Source organism: Nomascus leucogenys, chromosome 13 (assembly GCF_006542625.1).
Source record: "Nomascus leucogenys isolate Asia chromosome 13, Asia_NLE_v1, whole genome shotgun sequence".
Lineage (NCBI taxonomy): Eukaryota > Metazoa > Chordata > Mammalia > Primates > Hylobatidae > Nomascus > Nomascus leucogenys.
The window spans coordinates 1979810-2003274 of record NC_044393.1 but is presented as its reverse complement, the minus strand read 5'-3'; the positions used below and the strand labels follow the sequence as shown (position 1 = coordinate 2003274).

Below are 23465 nucleotides of genomic sequence, written 5' to 3'. Positions count from 1 at the left end.
ACATCTGGGGCTCCTTGGTGTGCATCTTGAGTGCCCACCTGTGTGCTCTTCTGAAGGGTGACCCCAGCTCGGAATGCCCTGATGAGGAGCGGAGGGAGTCAGAGACCTGTTGGGACATGTGGTCGTCCTCTCCCTGTGTGGCGAGGTGGGCAGATGGCTCAGGACACTTCATTTACCAGGATGGAAACCTTGCCTGCATCTGAGAGTACACTGTTGGTGCTATCTCCTTCGGGCATGGCTGGATCCAGGAGCCCGACGGCTACCATCAGAACTGGTGTCCCCACCCTGGGCTCAGCCTGCTGTCCTCTCAGGCAGCCCTTACCCTTGGCATGGCACCTCCAGGCTGCCATCCCAGCTCAGACCTGGGGTCCATGAAGGGCCCAAGTATGATCTGACTGATTATGGCTAGGCAATGAGTGATGCCCAGGTCCCAGTCACATGCCCTATTTGGGGCAAGAGATGGGCTCAGCCTAGTACCAGCCTACACAGGTAGTTCCCAAAGGAGGATTCAGGGCTGTTCCTAGGAGATGTGGTGGATGCTGGGCAGAGCCCCGGCAATGCCCGCACACCCTCCAAACAACTTTCCCTTGCTCTGCCTCCTCTGAGCCTCACCAAGCCCCCAGGAAGTCGGGGCTCAGAGTGCCTCTGTGGCCTACTTAGGACCTCCATCAGCACCTAGGATCTCCATCAGCAAAGGCTGGGTCTAGACCCCCATGGGCTCCAGGTTCCACCCAAACTCCCAGCCATCTGCCCAGACCGACCCACACCCGCTTCCTGCAGATGCCCTGGGCATTACTGAACCCCTATTTCCTGAAGCCAGCCAGTGGGTGGGAGCACCAGCCAGCATGGTCCTCCTTGGCCCCAGGGATCTCCCAGCCATGGGGCGTGGGACTCCTGGGCAGACTGCCTTCCCCCAGCTTGTGCAGGCTGGCACCAGGCACAGGAGCCCAGCACAGGGCCTCTTATCAGCCCCTCCATCTCTTCTCCAGAACAGGCCCAGCCTGCTTGCCTGGCCTGTCACCATGCCTGGCAGGGATGGCGTCACCCAGCCGGCTGTATGCAACTGCTGAAACCCCGTGGCCCCTGCTTCCAGTGCCGCAGCCTCCTCGCCCAGGATAGCTGCAGGATTTGCCAGGTCCTCCGTGGGCCCTGCCTCCTGGGCTGCACCCTCCTCGCCCAGGATGGCGGCAGGATTTACCAGGTCTTCTGCACAGTGAAAATGTGAGCTCCTTGCCCCATGATGATGAAGAATTTCAAGACGGCAATGGTAGGGTGGTAAATTAACCTCAGGTGCCATGTGACAGCACAGGTTGGGTGCTGTAAGCCATGCATGAAGCTCCTGGTGGGTACAGCTCTGCCTCATGGGTCACCCCTCTCTACCGTGACCACGAGGACTGGTCTGGGTATGCAGTGCCCTGCTGTGACCCCTGACACACAGACCCCTAGCCATCTCCTCCACCCCCTCCCTGACCTCCTCTCCCAGGGATGCAACTGGGGGAGCACACCCATCCCCAGAAGAACCCCAAATCTCTGGCTGGCTGTCTCTTACCCAACCCCCACCCCCAGCTCCAGCAGAGGGGCAAGCGTGCTGCTGGGCTGCTCCCGAGGAGAAACCCACGGCGCCACCCTCAGGCCCCCGGTGGCTCCTCAACCTGGGCCCCATCTCTGCCCCCCATCTTGGCTCCCCAGGCATAAACTTTGCCCCTCCCACCCCCGTGCCTGGCAGATCCCCTGGCACTGAGGCCCAGCCAGTGGCTCCAGCCAACGCACTTGGCTCCCGCAGCAAGTTAAATCTAACCCAGCCCAGCTGTCTCTCCTCCGGCTCCCACCTGCCCCTCCCGTTCCCTGCAGGGATGTGCCCACACCCTGCCCACCCTACACGGGCCCTCAGGAAGGGTGCAGAGGTCCCCCAGGATCCCCCACTTTCCCACACTAGGAAAGCCCTTTGCCTAACAGCCTCTGGGGTGGGTGCCCTGCTTCCGGAGCTACCCCAGCACCCGGGTGGGGGGGGCGGGGGGCAGCAGAGTGCAGCAGGTTTTCAACAGGTATTTCAAGAAGGAGCAGGAACCCGCTTCCCATCAGTCAGGGTGCAGCCAGGAAGAGGGAAACTCCAGGGCCAACACTGAAGTGGCCGCTGCAGCACCATGCTGGGGCACGGAGTCAGAGCACAGCCCTTGTGCCACAGGCATGCTAGGGAATGTGTGCCAGGTGCTCTGTCTCGCATCTGGGGCTGTCAGTTCTTCTGAGGCAGGGCACTCATGGGTCACTTCTGGAGATGTCCACATTTCTGGGCCTGGGATGGTCTAGGCCTGGCTGTGGGACCATCTGTAATCTGCTCCCTGTAGCCCCATGTTTTGTTTAGGCTGGCAGTGCACTCAGCTAAAATGCCATTATCCTACCAAAAGTGGCATAGGATGGAGTTCTGGCCAATGAGATGTGAGCAGAAGTGCTGGGTGTGTCTTCAGGGACAGATCCTCAAAGGGAGCTGACTCATCTAGGGGGCAGCACTTTTGCTCTTCCTCTTTTCCTTTCTCCTTTCTGGTCAGCTATGCTTGTGATGGCTGGAACATCAGCAGCTATTTTGGGCCATGAGGTGACACTGAGGCTGGAAGCCAGCACTAGGAGAGTGATACAGTAAGGTAGGAGCTGTGTCCCTGAGGATGCCACTAGGAGAGGATAGTGTAAGATAGGAGCTGTGTCCCTGAGGATGCACAGTACCCTGCCAGCTGGACAGCGCAGTCTTGTGTCACCCGAGAGAAAAGTACGTTTCCACTCTGTCGAAGCCTCTGTTATTCTGAGCTTTCTCAAGAACGCAGCTCTAACCAGTCCTAAAGGGCAGGCAGCCATGTTGGCTCAAATGCTTCCCCCAGCAAGGCAGGAAGCCACTCCAGTGTCCTGCAAGAAACTTCATAGAAAAAAGGCTTCCATCCCCATATGTTGGAGGTCTGCCTCAGGCCCTTCCGGGCCCTGGAGCCTCCATGTGCACCTGAGTGGGAAGGGCTGTGGGAAGCCTAAGGTTGGGGAGGGCACCTGTTGACTTTGTTTAAATAGTGTTCTCAAACCTACTTGACTGAGGAACCCCTTCCTCCAGAAACAAGGAATTACAGCCGGAAAGGCCTCTGGGAAGGCCACCTTCTCTGCCCTTCACTGCGGGGTGGGGCGTGTCCCTGAGCTGCTGCGCTCAAAGGAGCTGGGCCTGGGCATGCAGCAAGCACTCCAGGAGAGGCTGTGGCTGCTGCCAGCTCGGTGAGCGGGAAATTGGGGGGCCTTTCTCCCCTCTCCCCAGCTCCTCATTCCAACTGCTCTGGAGCTGTGGCCTGAGCCCCACCCTGGCCCTCTGCTCAGAAGGGCCTGTTCCCAGGCAGGTCTCAGTGCCCAGGAGTGGAGAGGGGGGCTGTGGAGACAGGTGGGGTCACCCCAAGAAGAGTGGGTTTGCAAAGCTGCAGCAGCAAGGAAGCTGTGGGGTAAAAAGTTTATAAGAGGAACACTATTTTTTCTTTTGGCAGAATTTAATGGGTGCAGATTGTTCAGGTCCCAAAGACATGGGAAAAAAAAAAAGAGAGAGAAAGAAAAAGCCCTTTGCTGCTGCTATTGATAACTTGTCTCGCTTCACGTGGTGGGTTCAAAACTAAAAATACTCTCCTCCCAACAGTAGAGAAGCCAGGGCTGTCACGTTGCAGAGGAGACTGGAGAGCTGCGGTGGGGAGGGGTCAGCTGCGGCCACGTGAGGGCCAGGGCCAGGCCTCAGTGGCCAGGCCCCTCTCTGGCTGCCCAGGCTGCAACCACACAGAAGATTCCATGGCTTTCCATAAAAGAGAGTGGGAAAATGTCCTCTCTAAAGGCCTGGGGAGTGCCTGGGGAGAGGAGACAGCCTCAGCCGGGGCTCACCAGCCAGCAGCTGCCAGCCAGGCCAGCAATGCCAAGGCACCCGGCGTTCCTGGAAGCCAAGCCCTGTTTGATCTAATGGGGCAGCTGTGGGTGCAGACCCAGATAAACAGATAAACCCAGACCCAGAAACCTGGAGGAGGAGGTAAGAGTGGAGCGGGGGAAAGGGCGGTGGGTCGTGGGCGGGACTGGTGCTGCCAGGCCCTGGGCAAGCTGCTTCTGCTCTCTAAGCCTCAGTTTCCCCATCCAAAAGGTGGGAGCAACAACCTCTCTTCCGCCTCCTTCACAGTGAGAGGAAAGGAAGCGGAATGACATAGATGTGGCTGGGACTGCTGGACCCCGCACGCCAGCCCTGGGAGGTATGTGGGTCATGAAATCCACCCACTGGTGACCCTGCCCCATGGTGAGGGAGGGAGAGAGCTTCTCCCCTCCTTGGCTAAGAGGACAGAGGGAGGATCCTAGAAATTCTATCAGGAAGCAGAAATTTAGTCTGAGAGCAGTGCAGGTAGGAGCAGACACCCCCCAAATCACCTGCAGGATGAGCATTTCTCAGGCTCTACAGAGCATGTGTGGCACACAGCCGCCAGCCCACCTGGTGCGGGGGTCCAGCAGCCACAGCCATGGGAACTCCTGGGCCAGTTGCTCATGTGCGGATCCTGGTCCGGGAGCCTGGGTGGGGCTCTGCCTTGCGGACAAGCTCCCGGGCCAGGCCTGGTCCACCAGACCTCCCTATGCCTGGAGAGCCTCCTCGTTGTGCCTGGAGCTGTGCTGGGCCCTTCCTCATTGCAGGGCCGGGGGAGTCACTTAACCTGTCTGGGGCTCAGTCTTCTCATCTGTAAAGTGGGAATGATGGCACCTGGTACCCACTTGATTGGCTGTTGCAAACATGAAACCAGATGGGCCTGTAAATCACAGGGCACTCGGCCGCCATCATCATCATCATCATCAACATCATATCCTCATCATCGTCTTCATCATCATGGCCCCAGCTCATCCATCTTTGTTGCCTTCTCCACCCCCATCTTCCATCCTTGGAGAACTGTGCCTCTTGAATTGGCCTCGTGACCTAGTAAAGATTATGACAAAGACACCTAAGCTGGTCTCAAGGCACTCTCCTTACTACCCACCCACCGAGGGAGGATTCTCCCCTAGTCCCAGCAACTGGCCCCGGGGGAGGAAGTACCCTTCCCAGTCCTGGCACGACTCCAGCAGTGCTGGCTGACGGCAGCCTACCCTTGGAGCTCAGTTACTGCATCTGTGAAGAGGAGTGAAACCCCTGTTCCAGCCCAGGGGCCATCTGAGATCACACCCCCAACCCCAAGGCCAGGGTGGATCTCCCTGCTTGGCCCTGGGGTGGTCCCTGGGCAGATGAGAGGGTCCTTCTGCCTGAGCCTCTGAGGCTGCTGCCCTCACTGCAGAGCTCGTGGTCAAGGGGTGGGCGGGCAGGCTGGATCCCCTCAAGGGCACAGGGGTTAGAGTCTTAGAGACTTAGGGTGAGGGACATGCAGAGTGGTGGGTTTCTGGGACCCTGAGCTGGCCCTGGCAAGGCCCACAGGGGAAGCTGTGGAGCGCGGTCATCTCCGTGGCAACTGGCCCCATCGTCCTTGTCCTGGCTTGGGGGCCGCATGCCTTCCCTTCCCTTTCACTGGCTGGAGTCGCTTTCTTCAGAGGTAACCATGGCAACCCCTTTGTTTCTGAGGCCTGCCCGCCCTCCTCCCCGTTCTCTCTTCAGGAGAGGCTCAGCCAGCATCTTCCTAGTCCCGGCACGTCTCTAGTGGCGCTGACTGACAGTGGCCCACCAGTGAGTGGGGCCAGCCCCTGGGGTGGGGGAGAACGGCCCTGTTGGGCCCAGAGATGTGGCCTGGGCCCCACCCCTGCCACAGAGGCCACGTTCATTGGCTCACTCATGCCCTGAAATTGATAGAGTACCCACGTCTGCCACGCGGCCATAGATGGGGCAAAGGCCTGTCCCTGCCTCCATGGCCCTGCTAGGGGCAGCCTGGAAGTGGGGAGACAAGGCCTGAGGAGGGGGTGCAGAGGCCCAACGGGGGCTGGCTCTGCTGCAGGACGCGCTGCGGGGTCACGGGTCATCCGCCAGGGCTCTCAAGACCACAGGAAGCCCAGGACTCTTGGCTGTACCTCAAACGGGCTGAAGCAGAAACGAGCATGTGGTTCACGTAACTGAAAAGTCAAGGAAAGGACTTGCTGAGGTGCAGCAGGGTCCACGTGACCCGGCCGTGGTTGCTCCGGCTTTCCTCTGGGCTGGCTTCATTCTCGTGCAGCCCTGTTCTCGGGTGGTGAGATGTGGAAGACTGGCCCCTTCCCTCTCTAACCTAACCCAGCTCTGGAGAGGTCTGTGGGCAGATGGGAGAGTCATTTGACTTCAGCCTCCCCTCTGGTCTGAACTCTGACCCTACAGCAAAAGTCCCAGGACTGAGCCTCTTTGGCTAGAACTGGGTCACAGGCTGACCCCTAAACCAACTGCTGTGACTACCTAGCCAGCCTGGTTCATGCCACTCCACTCACCTCAAACCAGACCCATGACTTAAATGAGATGATGACAGGGGATCCCTGGTTTGCAAATGACTCTGAGTGCTCACAGACTCAGAGAGTTTAATTAATTTGTCCAAATCCACACAGCTGGTAAAGAATGCAAGCTCCAGGTCTGATTCCAGAACTTCTGGGCTTAACCATGGAGCCACTGTAGGTCAGTGGGAGTCCAAAGGGTTTTAAGTATGGTAGTGAAACCGTCAGGGATGCAGTTGGAGGGGTAAATTGGTGCTGGATTTTGGTTGGCGGTGAATGGCATGCAAAGGAGGTGGACGATATTCAGGATTTAGTAGGACAGTGGAAGCAGCTACGCCCCAGCCATCGCACGGTCCCCAGCATTTGTGGGAAAAAGCCCCCAGGGCTTTGGGTAGCCGAGGGGTGGGCCTCGCAGGTCTGCACCGCCGCCAAGACGCAGTGCACCTGAGGGCGGAGCGCCCACGCCCGGGGCCACCTGACTCACTGTTTGTCAACTCTGCTCTCTGCAGCCACGCCCTTTCCTCCTTCCCTACCTCCCCTTTTGGCTCAGGGGCGGCATAACCCCGCCTCTCTCCTGCTTTGACTGGCTGTCCTTGCCGTCACTCCGCTGCGTGGGCGGGGCTCTGAGGGGGCACAGGTAGAGGCCCCTTCGCGAAGGGATTAGCATAGTCCCGCCCCCCGCGCGAGCCTCGGGCCGGGTGCTGATTGGGCGGGCAGCGGCCGACGCGGCGGCGCCGAGCGCAGCGAGTGGCGGGCGCGGGCTGTCAGTCGGCGAGGCGGCGGGCCGCACTTCCGCCTCGGTGTCAGTGGGTCGCGGGCCTACGGGGCGGGGGCGGGGCGGCAGCGAGCTCGGCCGGCAACCCAGGGACCCGCGTCCAGGTGAGTGGCCTCCGCCGCCGCCACGCGAAGGCTCGGGGCCCCGGCGAGCTGCGGGGCCTGGGCCGCGAGCTGGGGCTGGGGCTGGGGCTGGGGCTGGGGCGGGGAGGGGAGGGCGGGCCGGGCAGGACCCGGGTCTGCAGGCCGCCTCCAGCCCCGGCCCCGGCCCCGGCCTCGACCCCCACTGGGAGGCGCGCCTGGCCTAGGCCGCAGTCTGGCGCCCCGGGGAAACTTTGGGAGGAAAGTTCCGGCCGGGCCTGGGGCCTGGGCCTGGGTCCCGCGGCCCCCGCACCCCTCTCCCTGTGGTCGCCCGGCAACGGCGGTCCCGGGAGCCCCGGCCCGGCCCCCCGAGACCCCCAGCCCCGCTGCTGCCCCGCTGCTGCCCCGCTGAGCAGGAAGTGGGGACGGGCGCACCTGCTCGCGGCCTCGCCCTCTCTCACCAGCTCACCGGGAACAGGGAAGGATTTCGTGCGCATTTAGGGCGATCCTGTAGGTGAGGAGGGCGAGTTCCGCCGGGAGGAAGGGCAGGGAGACGCAGCCCCACTCCGACCCTGGCCTTCTTGTCCTGCAGGCCTGTGTGCACGTCCTCCCGGGGAGGGTGCCCGCGAGCCCTTGTCCGTTCCCCTGGGCTCTGTTTTTGTTTTTAATTTATAAATCTTAACAGACACACGGTTGAGAACTTGCTACCTAACACCTGTCTTTGGTAATGTAATTTTAAGAGGTTCCTTTTTTCGCCAGTTATATTTTGGTACTCAGAAGAATATGTCTTTAGACTTTCCAAGTTTATAAGCCCAGACCAAGACTGTTAGGTCGTCACAGCACCTCAGCCTCCCCATTTCATGGGAGGACCGGCGGCGAGGCGGTGGGTGTCGGGGTGTTGCAGGCTCTCCTGGGGTGAGGGTCACCTCCCAGGGGCATTTCTATCTGAACCGTCCTCTAGGACAGGCCCTGGCCTGGCCTAGCTCCGGCAGCTTTGGGTTGACTGCCCGGGACACCTGGAGAAGGGGTCCCATTCGGTTTGGTTGGACAGACGTTTCTCGAATGCCTGCTTTGGGCCTGGCTGGGTGCTGTGCGGCCTTCCCACCCGCTGGATGTGTGGCGAGGACAGCGGAGAGTTGAGGAGCCCGGAACTGGTGCAGGGGCCACATGCTGGAGAGCCACGGCCGTCCCTGCTGCCCTTCCTAACTGGTGCCCGCGGCCTCCTTTCTGGCTGTCAGCCTCAGCTCCTTCATCCGGACACGTAGCACTTTGCTGATAAGAGGAGCAAACGAGATCATTTTCTTGTTTTATGTTTTGAGATGGAGTCCCGATTTGTTGCCCAGGCTGGAGTGCAGTGGTGCGATCTTGACTCACTGCAACCTCCGTCTTCCGGCTTCAAGTCATTCTCCTGCCTTAGCCTCCCATGTAGTTGGGACCACAGGCGCCGGCCACCGTGCCCACCTAATTTTTTTATTTTTAGTAGAGATGGGGTTTCACCATGTTGGCCAGGCTGGTCTCGAACTCCTGATCTCAAGGGATCCGCCTGCCTCAGCCTCCCAAAGTGCTAGGATTCCAGGTGTGAGCCACTGCGCCCTGCCATGAAATCATTTTCTACCACAGTCTCTGACACCTAGTGCGCGCCCCAGAATGCCAGTTCCCTTCCCCTTGTTGAGGACAGGAACTTTGTCGGTGGCACTTCCTCCCTGCCCAGCCCAGTGCCTGCCACAGTGTCGTCTTTTAGAATGTGGCAATGAGTGAGTGGGTGACTGAGTCTCCTTCATAAAATTTACCATTTTCTTCATGTGTCCATCTATTAATGACAGCTCGTACCCGAGCAGATGATAATATTTAATAATGATTGTTCCAGGACTGTTACGAGCGTGTCGTATTCACTTTCTTTGTGTGATCTTCACAACAGTCCACTGGCCAGGTACTGACATTATCCTTAGTTCATTCATGAGGAACCTAAGGAACAGAGAGGTTAAGTAACTTACCTAAACCACACAGCAGTAAATTATGAAACATGGATTTGAACCCAGGCTCTAGGGTTCACACTCTTAAACACTATCCTGTACTGCCTTTTAATATCAAGATTTTCATTTAACATTTTCGTTTAGAATATTCTAATCATGCTGCATTACTGTGTGTCAGAATTTCGGGATTTTGCTACATGTAAGAACTAATAGACTTTCTTTTTTTGTGAGCCTGAGTGTTTACAAAGCCATTTCATTTTTTCTAAAATAAAGTAATTTACCGTTTGGCTATTCAGGATTTTGCCAGAATACCTTCCCTGCCACCCAGCTTCTTTGTTACTGGCAGATTCAGTGGTGGTCTCTGTGTAAAGAGGGAGGACTGAGGGGCATGGGTGCTGACAGGTGTGCAGTCCAGAGTCTGAGGTCTCCGTTCTGAGTTCAGTTCCAGTGGACTTCACACACTGCCTTAGAGTACACACGTAGGACATTTTTCTTCCATGCCTTGGGTGCATTGAGAGGGTCAGACTCTGCTGTGTTCCACATGTTAATGAGGGGTGCTATTTGAATGTGAAAAAATGCCACTTGACTTTCATCCCAGTGTCTCTCCTCCATGCCCTCCAGGAGATGCCAGCAGATGGGTCTTGGATTTTTTTTTTTTTTTTTTTGAGATGGAGTCTCGCTCTGTTGCCCAGGCTGGAGTGCAGTGGCGTGAACTCAGCTCACTGCAAACGCGAACTCGGCTCACTGCAAGCTCCGCCTCCCGGGTTCACACCATTCTCCTGCCTCAGCCTCTCAAGTAGCTGGGACTACAGGCGCCCGCCATCACGCCCGGCTAATTTTGGGTCTTGGATTTGTCCTTAAAGCTCGCTCGACTTTTAAAGTTTTAGTACATTCAGCCAATTACAAAAGTGACATTTTGTATAAGGGAATTGTTGAGACATTTTAGGTTCTTATGCTGTCTTCAAACAGGGAACCTGCTGTCTCCTCAAGGTGATTTCTTTAGTGTCCCCGTGCAAGCCATGTCTTGTCTGGCCGTGCAGGCGCAGCTGGCGCTGTGCCTTCCTGAGTCACAGCATCTTTGTGAAGGTAGCGTGCCGGACCAGGGCTCTTGGGTCCTGGGTGGGTTCCCACTGGCTCCTGCCTTCAGTGTCTTTGCCTGTAAGACGGATTATGTGTGGAATCTGTGTGAAAATACAACATCAAGTGTCTGATATGCTGTGGGTGCTCGGGACACCCTTGGTTCCACCACCTACGGAAGCTGGAGCCACTCAGCAGTGCAGCAGCCACACCCTCAGGTGTCCCAGGATGTCTTTATAAGTCTGCCCCCAACTTGAATGGTCACTTATTCAAGAGTGACTTGTTTCAAACAGAACACAGCTCTGCCAGGCAAGGGTTTTCTCGGCTTCCGTGATGAGGGGGACCTGTGTGTGTGGTGTCACTGATGGTGTCGGGCCTCTGTGGGCAGTGCGGTTGGGTGTGGGCTGATTTTCTCCTAATCATTGTCATACTTCCTGTTTGGGTGTTGACATGTCGTTTAGTGTTTAGCACAGATTGTCAAGTACGAGGTTTAATTCCAAAATGTAGTACATTTTCAAGTTGATTTATAACCTTATCTACACTGAAAGGAAGTCAGTATTTGAACATGACTGATTATTAAAAAGGACCGAAGTCCTGAGTTAATATGGTGGGTTCTGGTTTGATAGTTTATATGCACATTCCACATATGCTAGTTGATTTGTAAATCTGCTGTCATTTTTGCTTTTTCAGAGTGTTCTTGCTAGTGAGTTTCAGGCATGGTGTCACGGCCTCTCAGGCTGCTGGTTTGGGCTAGGGTCCCACTGTGGAAGCGTGGCGGTGTCCCGGCCCAGCCCTGCAGCTCTTGATAATAAACATCTGTTAAATGGTTCATAGCACTGTTTCCGTGAACTTTTTGGCACTTCTTTCCTTTTCCTTCCAGATTCAGAAAAGAACTTGGGATCATTTAGCAGAATGTCACAGCATCCACGTTCTTTCAGCTGGAGCTTCTGCTGATGCAAATCCTGTGACCTCTGAGTTGAGCTGAGTGGTGGAAGTGAGCTTTTATAAGGGACTGGATCTGAGACTCGTGCCTGATGTGTGTGGCTGTTTCTCTTTGCTTGCCTTCTTTTTTCAGTGAAACACTTTGCTTGATTTATTTTGAGAAACAAACTCTGGGATCAGTCCTGTTGAGCTAGTGGCTGGCTCCGTAGTTTGGGGCCTGAAGAGGTTCCCGCACCCTCAGGGCTTGTGGTGGTCATCGGGCCTGTCTCCTGGGTGTAAGGTGTGTGCTGCTCACCTGCGCAGTGAGGGCCTGGGGGCTGTGGCCCTGACGCTGAGGCAAATCGGGGTGGGAAGGGTCTGAGGGTCTTGGCTGAGCAGACACTGAGCACATTTCTTATCAAAGGGGCTGGGACCACAGCCTTCAGGGGTGCCCAGAGAGCGCCTGTTGTGGGCTGATACGGGGAGTTCTTGGAGGAGCACCAGGCAGGGAGGACTGCAGCGTGTAGGGAGTTGTGTGGAGTTTTGGTTCCAGAAAAGACGGAGGCAGCTGTAGAGGAAGGAGGACTATGGTGTGGAAGTGAGTGCCTGTGCCTTGTACTGAATAAACCTAAGGCTGATCCAAGGCTGATCATGAGAAAGAGCCCCCTGTAACCTGGGACCTCGTGCTACTGTGCTCGGCCAGAGAGCGACTTCCATTGCCTTAAAACTAGGGTGACTGTGATTCAGTGACATTTCGGTGACTCCGATAATGACGGCAGGTGTCAGGTGCGCACAGGGTGTGGGGCTACCCTCTTACTGTGAAAGAGGACACAGGCTGGATCTGTGGTGGTGAGCTCCTGCGAGTGCCCTGGCTCTGGCTTGGCCTCTCTTGATGATGTAGCAGAGCTGGGAGTCTCGCTGTAATCATCACCCGTCTTTCAAGTCAGTCTCACCTGTGGGAAATGCTGGAACGAACACCTGAGCGGAAGCAGAGCCAGGGCAGTGCCTGAGCTGGGGCCAGGGGAGAGGTCCCAGTGCAGAGGCGCCCGAGGAGCCCTAGCGCCTGCCCCACAGCTCCTGCCCGGCAGCTCCGCTTCTGCAGTGGTTCGGCTGTCAGGGGAGAAGGCTCCTGGGTTAACATCATGGAGTTTTCACCCCTGCTTCTCATCAGAAAACCCAGGGGAACTTTTTAAAAGTGTAGATTCAAGGCCCAGCCCCAGCTTCACTGAGCCTGGGTTTCCTGGGAGGGGCCCAGGAAGACAGGTATTTAACAAGCTCAGGAGGGTCTGGGGTGGGTCCTCAGCAGGGAGTCCAAGTGTCGGAGGCCCACGGCGGGGTCAGGACCCTATTTTAGATCGAGGACCCCTTTGAGAACTTCGTGAATATGAACAATCTGGGTCATTGTTCTGGGGAAAAAAGTGAACACAATTTTTTTTTCCTTTTTTTTAATTTTTAAATTAAATTTTTTTTTTTTTTTTTTTTTTGCAGAGGGTAGGGGGGTTAGAGATTCGTGGTTTTCCCTGACCTTGATTTGAAGCCCTGCCTGTAGGTGCTCAGGAAGCACAGTTGGCAGCCACGTGGGCAGGTCTGATGTTAGGGTGACAGGTTTCTCAGCACAGTGGACCCTGTTAGGGCTGCGCAGGATGAAGATGGGCACGATGGTGAGGAGGGCCTGGAGCCGAGGCCACAGAGAAGGAGGTGGCCAGAGGGCAAGGAGGCACTCCAGCGAGCCAGCCACTCCTTGGCTGGGCGGGTGCCCTGGGGAAGGCCAGGAGCCCTGCAGGACAGCAGCCTCTCACCCGGCTCACTCCCTTCCCTCTGCTGTCTTAATTTTCCTCCCACTCCCTCACCGCGTCCTCCGCCTGCTGTGGCCCCTGCTGGGTTGTGAGATGTGGGTCCAAGGTGTCTCCTTCTCTTCTAGCTGTAGCCGCAGGCCGTGCTTCTCTTGGGGCCGTTGGTTTTGATCATCGGAGATACACAGCGGCGGCGGGTCGGGGGCTGACCGGTGCTGCTGCTGCCCTTGGAGTGCTCTCCCTGCCCTCCGGCTTGGCTTTCTGAGAGCAGGGTGCCCGTGAGCTGTGGGGCATGCGCCCTGTCCATTGCCTTCTCACCCAGTCTCGTGGGCCGCGTTGGAGCAGCTTTTTATTGTGTTGCATAAGGAGAAGGTTGATTAAAACAAATGTTTTTATACGGAAGAGCTTGCATTCATCTTGTGTGTTTGGAAATACATTGTACTGCATTACAAGGTAATGTTCCTCGAGGTGCGTGATGTATTTTTGGCAATTAATATTCCACAGGAAGCAGTTAAGTCAGCGACAAGACTTGAGGGAATTGACTGTGGTGAGTGGGGCGCTAGGCTCCACTTCTGGGACGGCGGGCCACGTTGGCCACGAGGCCCAGCGGTTAGAATTGCCGCTCCCCACAGCTGCTTCTTGGGACCAAGCCGGGCTCACCTTTGCCTGCCTCTCAAGGTCACCCTCTTGGCATGGAGAATGGTAAACAGTGGGGGTGCTGCTGTCTGCACAGTGGGAGAGGTTCACCTGCCTTTCTCATTGTAGAAACTGTTCTGCGTGAATTCCGGACCGATCCAGAGCCCTCGTGCTCCCAGCAAGTTTGCCTGGCTGGCACGCTTAGCACAGGGCCTTCCCGAGTCAGGGTTGGGCCATTTGTGTGTCCACGCTGGTGTCTTAGGATAAATGACTGAAATCTGTTCTTTTTTTTTTTTTTTTGAGACAGTGTCTTGCTCTGTCGCCCAGGCTGAAGTGCAGTGGCGCAGTCTCGGCTCACTGCAACCTCCGCCTCCTGGGTTCAAGTGATTCTTGTGCCTCAGCCTCCTGAGTAGCTGGGACTACAGGCATGTGCCACCTGTAATTTTTTTGTATTTTTAGTAGAGATGGGGTTTTGCCGTGTTGCCCAGCTGGTCTTGAACTCCTGACCTCAAGTGATCCGCCTGCCACGGCCTCCCAAAGTGCTGGGATTACAGGCGTGAGCCACCGTGCCTGGCCTGAAACCTGTTCTTCAGCTAAGATGTGCTAAATTCTGTGTGGCGTTAGGTAGCTGATTTTGTGATGGGCCACATAGAGCCCCACACTAAGAAGAACCATACAGGCCTGAAGAAGACGGAGAGGTTGTTCAGGTTAAAAAGCGCAGACCTAGAGCCAGCTGGTTCTGTGCTCAGAACGGCTGTCTCCTGGAGCTTCTGATGCAGTTGGACTTAACCTTATTTGGCTAAAGGATCAAAACCAGTGTTCAATAAAGGTCACTCTTGATTCCATCCCATTGCCACCAAAACACAGTGCATTTAAGGGCAAAGGCCTGAGTGGCCAGTCGTACGTGCCTCACTCGTGACGGGCTGCAGACGGTGACAAGGAAAGACAGCTGTGCACATCCCCCTTTTTAAAAAAGGTCATTGTTGTGAATGGCATATGACTTGTTTGTTTGATTCTAAATTTATACAAAATCTGTAAAAATAACCATTAAGCTTTTACAATGACAGGAATATTAAGGCTTGATTTTTTTCCTCAACAATTGGCAGAAAGCATGTTTCAGTGAGCACAGACGGAGCAATCCAGGGAGGTCTGGGAAGGAGGAATGGGGCCTGGCCTGGCAATGTCCTTGACGGCTCTCCATCGTTGTGGGGTTGGTGTTTGAGAGGTAGCTGTGGCCCGGGGCCGGCTGCCATTCCCGCGTCTCCTCGCAGAGGCCTGGACCTGCGCCTGGGGCTGGCAAAGCCCCCTGCTCTCACTGCCGCCGCCGCCTCCATCTTCCTCCACTCTCTGGTGGGGCTGGGCACAGGCAGGGTATGGTCCCATGATGGCTTAGCCCCATGGGGCCCCGGGACACTGTGTCCAGGATGGGCACCACTGCCGTGGGTGACTGTAGAAGTGAAGTCAATTCAGCTGATCAGCATCGAGCATTCAGTTCTCCCTCACGTTTCAAGTGCTTGTAGCCACCTGTGGCCCATAGGGACTACACTGGACAGATGACATTTCCAGTGCCATAGGAGAGTCTACAGCTTAGCTCTGAAGCTGTGAGATGTTGAGTCTTTGTTTTAGTTTTGTTTTTTTGCAAAAGAAACGAGATTGTGGCCTGGTGGCCAGCTGGGTGTCAGTGGGGCGAGGGCTTCTAGGCATCCGGGTGATACATGGGCTGAGTTTGCAAAGTGGGTGTGTCAAGGCTGAAATGCTAGCCGAGAAGCGTTGCCCACGCAAGGCTTGGACACGCAGGGAGGGATGAGGTGTCCGAGAGGCCCTGACCGGTCACTCCTGCCCCAGGGCTTAGAAGGTGCTGGGTGAAGAGAGCTGCACCCCTGTCCCTCAGCCCCGCCCCTCCCCCTCAGTGCCACACGGAGGCGCAGTCATCTCACACCAGGTTCTCCCTGGGTCCGTTCATGTCACAGCAGGCTTTGTCTTGCTCTCCATGATTTCATGTTCCTATCCTCCAGCCTTGATCCGGGGGACCTTCTGTTCTTTAATTTCCACAGAGAGCTAATTCTGTCCTTAAACTTTGTGACTCTGATGCTTGTAGGTGACACTTGTTTCCCTTCCTGGTGCCCTGGCAACCTCGCAGTGTTATCGTAGCATCTTTCCAAGCGTTTGAGTGGCCAGGTTAGGCCCTGGCAGGTCGCCGACTGCTCTGGGGAAGGAGAAGTCCTGCAGGGATGTGACAGTGGCTTTGGTTTGCTCCTTGGCGGGCCCCAGCCTGACCTAGTTCTGCTCTGCACTGTGGTTGGGCTCACGTGTTAGCCTTGACCTTGAGCGGATGGCAGGTGCTCTTCAGTACACGATGCCGCACCGGGAACTTCGCTTGGCCCTGGAAGCTGGTTTGATGTGCGCGTCGGCTTGAGCGAGTGCGGGGATGGCCGAGCTTGCCTCTTGGCTTAGGCACTGAAGATCTTCCTGTGGGTCCTCTGGGGTCACTTGCTCTGTGGTTGTGCTGGATGTGACCTCTTGTGGGGCAGAACCAGGCCTGTGGAACCCATTCCCTGTGGCTGCCCTGGCACCTTGGCTTATGATTGCTGCCCCCACGCCCAGCTGCCTCCCTGTGAAGCTCAGCGGGACCGCGGGGACTGAGGGACTGTAGGACTGTAGCTCCCCGGCCATGCCTGACCACAGTGATCCCTACGGGAATGAATTTGGAAGTCTCTGCCAGTGGCTTTGACCTGTCCGGAGGAGGAGCACTCTTCCGAGTGGAAGTGTTGGATGTGTTGGATGGGGTCCTCATGGTCCTTTCTTTCTTTTTTTTCTTTTCTTTTTTTTTTTTTTTTTTTTTTTTTGGAGCCGGAGTCTCGCTCTGTCGCCCAGGCTGGAGTGCAGTGGTGCGGTCTCAGCTCACTGCAACCTCCTCCTCAGGTTCAAGCTATTCTCCTGCCTCAGCCTCCCTAGTAGCTGGGACTACAGGCACCTGCCACCACGCCCGGCTAATTTTTGTATTTTTAGTAGAGATGGAGTTTCACCATATTGGCTAGGCTGGTCTTGAACTCCTGACCTTGTGATCCTCCCACCTCGGCCTCCCAAAATGCTGGAATTACAGGTGTGAGCCACCACGCCCGGCCCCTTAGGGTCCTTTCTAAGACAGAACCCCACCCTTGTTAATGGTGGGAACGTTTTCCCTTTCAGCAAAATGCCACATAAGGCTCTGTGCACAGTTGTTTATTTGTTAGTGCTGCTTGCTGATGTATTTTTAAATTATGAAATAAAACTTATATTTTCTTTCTTTTCTTTTCTTTCTTTCTTTTTTTTGTTTTTTCAAGACAGGGTCTCACTCTGTTGCCCAGGCTGGAGTGCAATGGCTAAATCTTGGCTCATTGCAACCTCTGCCTCTCAGATTCAGGAGATTCCCCCACCTCAGCCTCCTGGGTAGCTGAGATTAAAAGTGCGCACCACCATGCCTGGCTAATTTTTGTATTTTTTGGTAGAGATGGGGTTTCACCATGTTGGCCAGGCTGATCTCGAACTCCTGACTTCAGGTGATCTGCCCACCTTGGCCTCCCAAAGTGCTGAGACTATAGGCATGAGCCATCGTGCCTGGGCAGAACTATATAAACTTGGAATTGATATTTAACCTCAGAAGTGATTTTCGAATCATCTTGTGATCAGTGCACTCTCTGTGTCCAGCATATCCGGGGTGCCCTGCCTGTTTCTGATGGACAGAGTAACGACATGTAATTGAACTTCCAGCAGGTCACCCGTGGTGGTCAGTACCGGATCCCCAGTCTCATTCACCGACTTCCTGAACTGTCAGATCTGCTTTATTTATTTATTTATTTTTTAAGAGACAGGGTCTTGTTCTGTTGCCCTGCCTGGAGTGCAGTGGAGTAATCATAGCTCACTGCAGCCTCCAACTCCTGGGGTCAAGCAGTCCTTCTGCCTTAGTTTCCTAAGTAGCTAGGACTTATAGGCACGTGCCACTGTGCCCAGCTAATTTATTTTATTTTACTTTTTCGTACAGACAGTATATCACTGTGTTGCTCAGGCTGGTCTCAAACTCCTGGGCTCAAGCCATGTGCCACCTCGGGTTCCCAAGGTATTGGGATTATAGATGTGAGCCACCGTGCAGGGCCCACATCTGAGAAAAACATAAAGATGGGTTTGTAAGACTTGAGTCCAAGTCTTCATACCAGTGGTAGGACATTTTGAGATCTTGGTGGGACGGGGACAGCACCTTTAAGAAAGTGTGCTGGGGTCCTTTTCAAGGGACTGGTGAGTTCCCTGGGCTAGGGGAACTGAGACTCGCTGGGGCCTGCAGGGATGGCGTCCTTGGGGCCAAGGAAGTGCCCCCCCCCCCCAAAAAAAAAGAAACTCTCACTGGAGAAGGACAAAGGGCAAGACGCCAGCAGAGATGCCCAGCACAGACTCAGGCCCCGGGGTTTTTCTCTAGAAGTAGAAAAGGGAGAAGTTGACCAGAAAGAGCTCATTAAAACAGACAGAAAACCCCAGCAAAGTTTGTTCCTGAGATACTCTCTCTGGGGATTGTCTTCTGAGTGCAAAGTGAGATCTGTGCGTGGAAGAACATATTCAGGAAATCAACTCTGCCTTCCTAATGCTTTTTCTTAAACATTTAACTTTCTGTATATTCCTCAACTTTGATAGAGTACTCAATTATGAAGCCTAACTTTTGCTTTTTCAAATTATTTTTACTTTTTAAATTTTTATTTATTTATTAATAAAATAAACAGCCTCTGTTGCCCAGGCTGGAGTGCAGTGGCGCGATCTCGGCTCACTGCAACCTCCGCCTCCTGGGTTCAAGCAATTCTCCTGCCTCAGCCTCCCGAGTAGCTGGGATTACAGGCATGGGCCACTACGCCTGGCTAATTTTGTATTTTTAGTAGAGAAGGGGTTTCTCCATGTTGGTCAGGCTGGTCTGAACTCCCGACCTCAGGTGATCTGCCTGCCTCGGCCTCCCAAAGTGCTGGGATTACAGGCCTGAGCCACCGCACCTGGCCTCACCCAGGCCTCTGAGAAGTCCAGGAGTGGGCAGATGAGAGGAAGGACTGAGGACCTGGCTGGGGCAGGCACTCCTCGACCCCATGGGGCCATCTGTGCTTCCCAGCATGCCCTGGTCCTGCTGTCTTTTCTCCCTGCCCCCAGGGCTCACTCTGAGCTCAGCTCCAGGGTTGCCCCCTTAGGGACTTGCCCAAGAAGGGCCCTCCTGGGAGCACCTTCGTGACCAGCTTCATGAGGGCAGGATCACCACAGTTTCCACCTCAAGGCCTGGCACCAGGCAGGCTCTCTGTGAGTGTTTGTTGAATGAGTGAGTAGGATCATAGTTGTCTTGCATTGATCGTCTGTACAGTTGGGTAGTTGTATGGGCTCTGGATAAGGCCTCTTCATTTTTCTGGGCCTTGGTAAGTGTAGAAGGAGACGCAGGGCATGGTGCCTGTTACGGCAACTCCTTCAGGAGCGACCGGGAGGCTGTGTTGGAATTCACTGTCGCACATGCAGATGTGGGGGTCTGAGGGCACTGTGACCTCTGGGTGCTCCTTTGGTGGTTGACGGGAAAGGCCTCCCCAGGTGGGTCTTCGGTCTTGGTTGGACCACACGGCACAAACACACAGTAGCAGGTGACGTCGGTGTCTCAGTTGTCCAGCCAAGCTTGTGTCTGACATCTTAATCCTCCTGTTAAAGATTTCCTATAAGCTGTGATTGATTTACCTTTGACATTGGGACTTTTGTTATAGGCAGGGGAGCATTTGAAAAAAGGCAAGCGGGCCAGGTGCAGTGGCTCACATCTGGAGTCCCAGCAGCTTCGGAGGCTGATTCGGGAGGATCGCTTGAGTCCAGGAGTTCAGCACTAGTGTGGGCAAAATAGAGAGACCCTGTCCCTACAAGCAGTTTTTTAAACAATTAGCCAGGTGTGATGGTGTACGCCTGTGGTCCCAGCTACTCAGGAGGCGGGGGTGGAAGGATGGCTTGGGCCCTGGAGGTCAAGGCTGCAGTGAGCTGTGATTGTGCCACGGATGCCAGCCCAGATGACAGACCAAGACCCTGTCTCAAAAAAAAAAAAAAAAAAAAGCAAAAGGGAGAATAAAATGGTTTCTAATTCTAACTTGCTTTCTATTCTGGGAGGCTTTTCACATAGTGCAGAGCAGTAGATTTTTTTTTTTTTTTTTTTTTTTTTTTTTGAGACGGAGTCTCGCTCTGTCGCCCAGGCTGGAGTGCAGTGGCGCAATCTCAGCTCACTGCAAGCTCCGCCTCCCGGGTTCCCGCCATTCTCCTGCCTCAGCCTCCCGAGTAGCTGGGACTACAGGTGCCCGCCACCGCGCCCGGCTAATTTTTTGTTTTTTAGTAGAGACGAGGTTTCACCGTGTTAGCCAAGCCAGGATGGTCTTGATCTCCTGACCTCGTGATCCACCCGCCTTGGCTTCCCAAAGTGCTGGGATTACAGACAGGCGTGAGCCACCACGCCCGGCCAATTTTTTTTTTTTAGGGTTCTCTCAAAAAGATATTCATATTATCGTGACTTTTTTTTTTTTTTAAGACAGATTTTTGCTCTCATTGCCCAGGCTGGAGTGCAATAGTGCAATCTCGGCTCACTGCAACCTCCACCTCCTGGGTTCAAGTGACTCTCCTGCCTCGGCCTCCCGAGTAGCTGGGATCACAGGCACGCGCCACCATCCGGCTAATTTTGTATTTTTAGTAGAGATGGGGTTTTTCCATGTTGGTCAGGCTGGTCTTGAACTCCTGACCTCAGGTGATCCGCCTGTCTCGGCCTCCCAAACTGCTGGGATTACAGGCGTGAGCCACTGTGCCTGGCCTATCGTGACATCTTAAAAATGAGCAGGAATCCTCCTACCATCAGATACTCACTGTGTTTAGATTTCCACTGTCTTATAAATGTCTCCATCAAATCCTATCTGCCTATGTGTAGGCCTTGTTTGAATCCTGCTTCAAGCATCATTTTAATTGGTATGACTCTTTTTTTTTTTGGAGACAGGGTCTTGCTCTGTCGCTCAGGCTAGAGTGCAGTGATGCGACCATGGCTCACTGCAACCTTGATGTCCCAGGCTCAAGTGATCCTTCCACTTCAGCCTCCCATGTAGCTGGGACCATAGGTGGGCGCACCACCACACCCGACTAATTTTTGTATATTTTGTAGAGATGGGGTTTTGCCATGTTGCCCAGGCTGATATCCAACCCCTGGGCTCAAGCGATCCACCTGCCTCAGCCTCCCAAAGTGCTGAGATTACAAGCGGGAACCACTGCACCTGGCCAGTATGTCTTTTTTTTAAAGATAGGTTTTTTGAGGTATAATTGGCATATGATAAATTGCACACATGTAACGTGTATGATAGGTTTTGACACGCATGTGCGCCTATGAAAACATCACCATAGTCAAGACGGTGAGAAGCCTTCCCTCTCCTTCTCTCTGTCTTTGTAATTGATTTGTTGGAGAGACTGGGTTGGTCGTGCATGGGTTTTGCTGATTGCACCCCCACATTCGCATGCAGTCGAACATGGTGTGCCCACGCCTAAGAAGTGGCTGTTCAGTCAAGATCACGAGGTTTCCTTTCTCCTCCTGGGCGCCTCCTTTTTCAGTGTGGTTGATTTTCTGCAGAGGCCAGCTCTGCTGGGCGAGGTGCCAGGGGTCCCCGTGGTGTGGCCTCTGGTCTCTGTACTTCCCTAGGTTGAGAGGTGTGTTAGGCTGTTCCTGTGTTGCTATAAAGAAATACCTGAGACTGGGTAATTGATAAGGAAAGTAGTTTAATTAGGTCACGGTTCTGCTATATGGGAAACATGGCACTGGCTTCTGCTCAGCTTCTGGGGAGGCCTCAGGGAGCTTTTACTCGTGGTGGAAGGCGAAGCAGGTGCAGGTGCCTCACATGGCGCGAGGAGGAGTGAGAGAGACGCCTGTAAACAAGCAGATCTCGTGGGGCCTCATCCTTACCTAGGACCAGGAGGACAGCACCAAGCCGTGAGGGATCCACTCCCATGACCCAAACACCTCCCATCATGATGGCCTGCGTCCAACACCGGGGATCACATCTCAACAGGAGGTTTGGTGGTGGGGACATGTCCAGACCATGTCAGTAGATAAAGCTAGAAACTGGACAAACCTGGGCTCAGTGTTCCTGGCAAAACTGCTTCAGCAGTGGCAGTGTGATCTCTCCCTGGGAGGCACCCAAGGCTGTCTCTCGGGGTTCAGTGCCTGGATGCGTGAGTTCCCCAGTGTCGTCTAATGGAGATGGTCACGACCTGTGTGCCTTGTTCATCCGTTTGCTGGGATGCTTCCATAAAGCGCAATTTCCTCACCTGTTACCTGGCGACAGTGGCACAGCAGTGTGTGTAGGGAAGGCAGGATGCTATCTCCTTGATTGCCAGCTTCAAAATAACTTGTGGGCTTACTGGCATCATCCACCATGACCAGTTAATCTCCTTTTTAGGATCTTAGGAACTCTGGACTTGAATGTATTCACCGTGTTTCAGCCTTTTCCCGTGTACTGGTGCTCAGATCGTCTCCTCTTTCTTGTGGGAGCTTCCGTAGGTTCATCCTGAGTCATTCGGCGAGAGCCCCTGGCATAGCCTGTGTTGTGCTGCTACAGCAGTGCCACAGGCTGGGCAGTTTAGAATGAGCAGCAATGTGCAGGCTCCTCGTTCTGGAGTCTGGAAGTCCAGTTCAAGGTGCTGGTGTCTGCTGAGGGCTTTCTTGCTGTCATCTCATGGCAGAAGGTAGAAGGGCAAGAGAGGAGGGAAGAGAGGGAGAGAGGGGAGAGAGAGGAGAGAGGGAAAGGGAGGGAGAAGGAGGGGGAGGCAGAGGGAGCGGGGAGAGAGCACACTAAAGGGGGCCAAACTCACCCTTTTATTTATTTGTATTTTTTTATTTTTTTTGAGACAGAGTTTCACTCTTGTTGCCCAGGCTGGAGTGTAGTGGCGTGATCTCGGCTCACTGCAACCTCTGCCTCCCGGGTTCAAGCAATTCACCTGTCTCAGCCTCCCGAGTAGCTGGGACTACAGGCGCTTGCCACCATGCCTGGCTAATTTTTTTGAATTTTTTTAGTAGAGACGGGGTTTCATCATGTTGGCCAGGCTGGTCTGGAACTCTTGACCTCAGGTGATCCGCCCACCTCAGCCTCCTAAACTGTTGGGATTACAGGCGTGAGCCAACATGCCTGGTCGACTCACCCTTTTATAACAGACCCTTTTATAAAACAGCATTAAGCCATTCCTGAGGGCAGAGCCCTCACAGCCCCACCACCTCTCAAAGGCCCCACATCCTAACATTGTCACATGGCAGTCAGATCTCAGCATGTGTTTGGAGGGACGCACATTCCAACTCTACACCCCAGTCTTTCTGGGCAAGCAGCTTCCTCGCTACCATGGCAAGAGGAGCCCAGTCCTGGATTCTGCTGCGTCTCCTCAGGAAGCCCTGGCTCCTCAGTGGTTCCAAAGGGGGAAGCATGTTGCTGCAGTTGTGAAGGGGACCTGAGTGAGTGACAGCAACTTCTCCTGTCTGCAGGGGCAAGCACACCCAGGCCGTGAGCAGGGCTGTCTGTGCTGGCCTTCAGGGGCTGCTGCAGGCCGGCTGGGAAGGAGGGAGGAACCAGGAGACACTGGAGAGTCTCTCAGGGGACGTGGTGGCTGTCCTGTTGTCTGGAGGGAAGCAGCTGCTGCTGCCCCGTGCGGCTGTGGTGGGGCTGCAGGATGAGCCGCTTGGGGGGTCACCTAGCACTGGGGGGCTGTTCTTGCCCCTGGCGCCCTCACCCTCAGAACTGTGCAGAGAGCTCTGGGC

At 54.9% G+C, this 23465-nt stretch overlaps 1 protein-coding gene and 1 long non-coding RNA gene across 2 annotated transcripts in view; both read left to right on the top strand.

The window, feature by feature from the left end:
- Positions 1-1485: 1485 nt before the first annotated feature.
- LOC100580819 lies at positions 1486-2126 on the top strand. The gene has a single exon (XR_004033048.1). It is a non-coding gene; the product is annotated as a putative uncharacterized protein FLJ44790 (long non-coding RNA).
- A 5051-nt stretch (positions 2127-7177) lies between these two features.
- OSBPL2 (oxysterol binding protein like 2) overlaps positions 7178-23465 on the top strand; it is a 56255-nt gene continuing 39967 nt past the window's right edge. The window contains exon 1 of the mRNA XM_030826618.1: positions 7178-7290. The gene's annotated coding sequence lies outside the window, so the exon portion shown is untranslated. The remainder of the gene's footprint in view (positions 7291-23465) is intronic.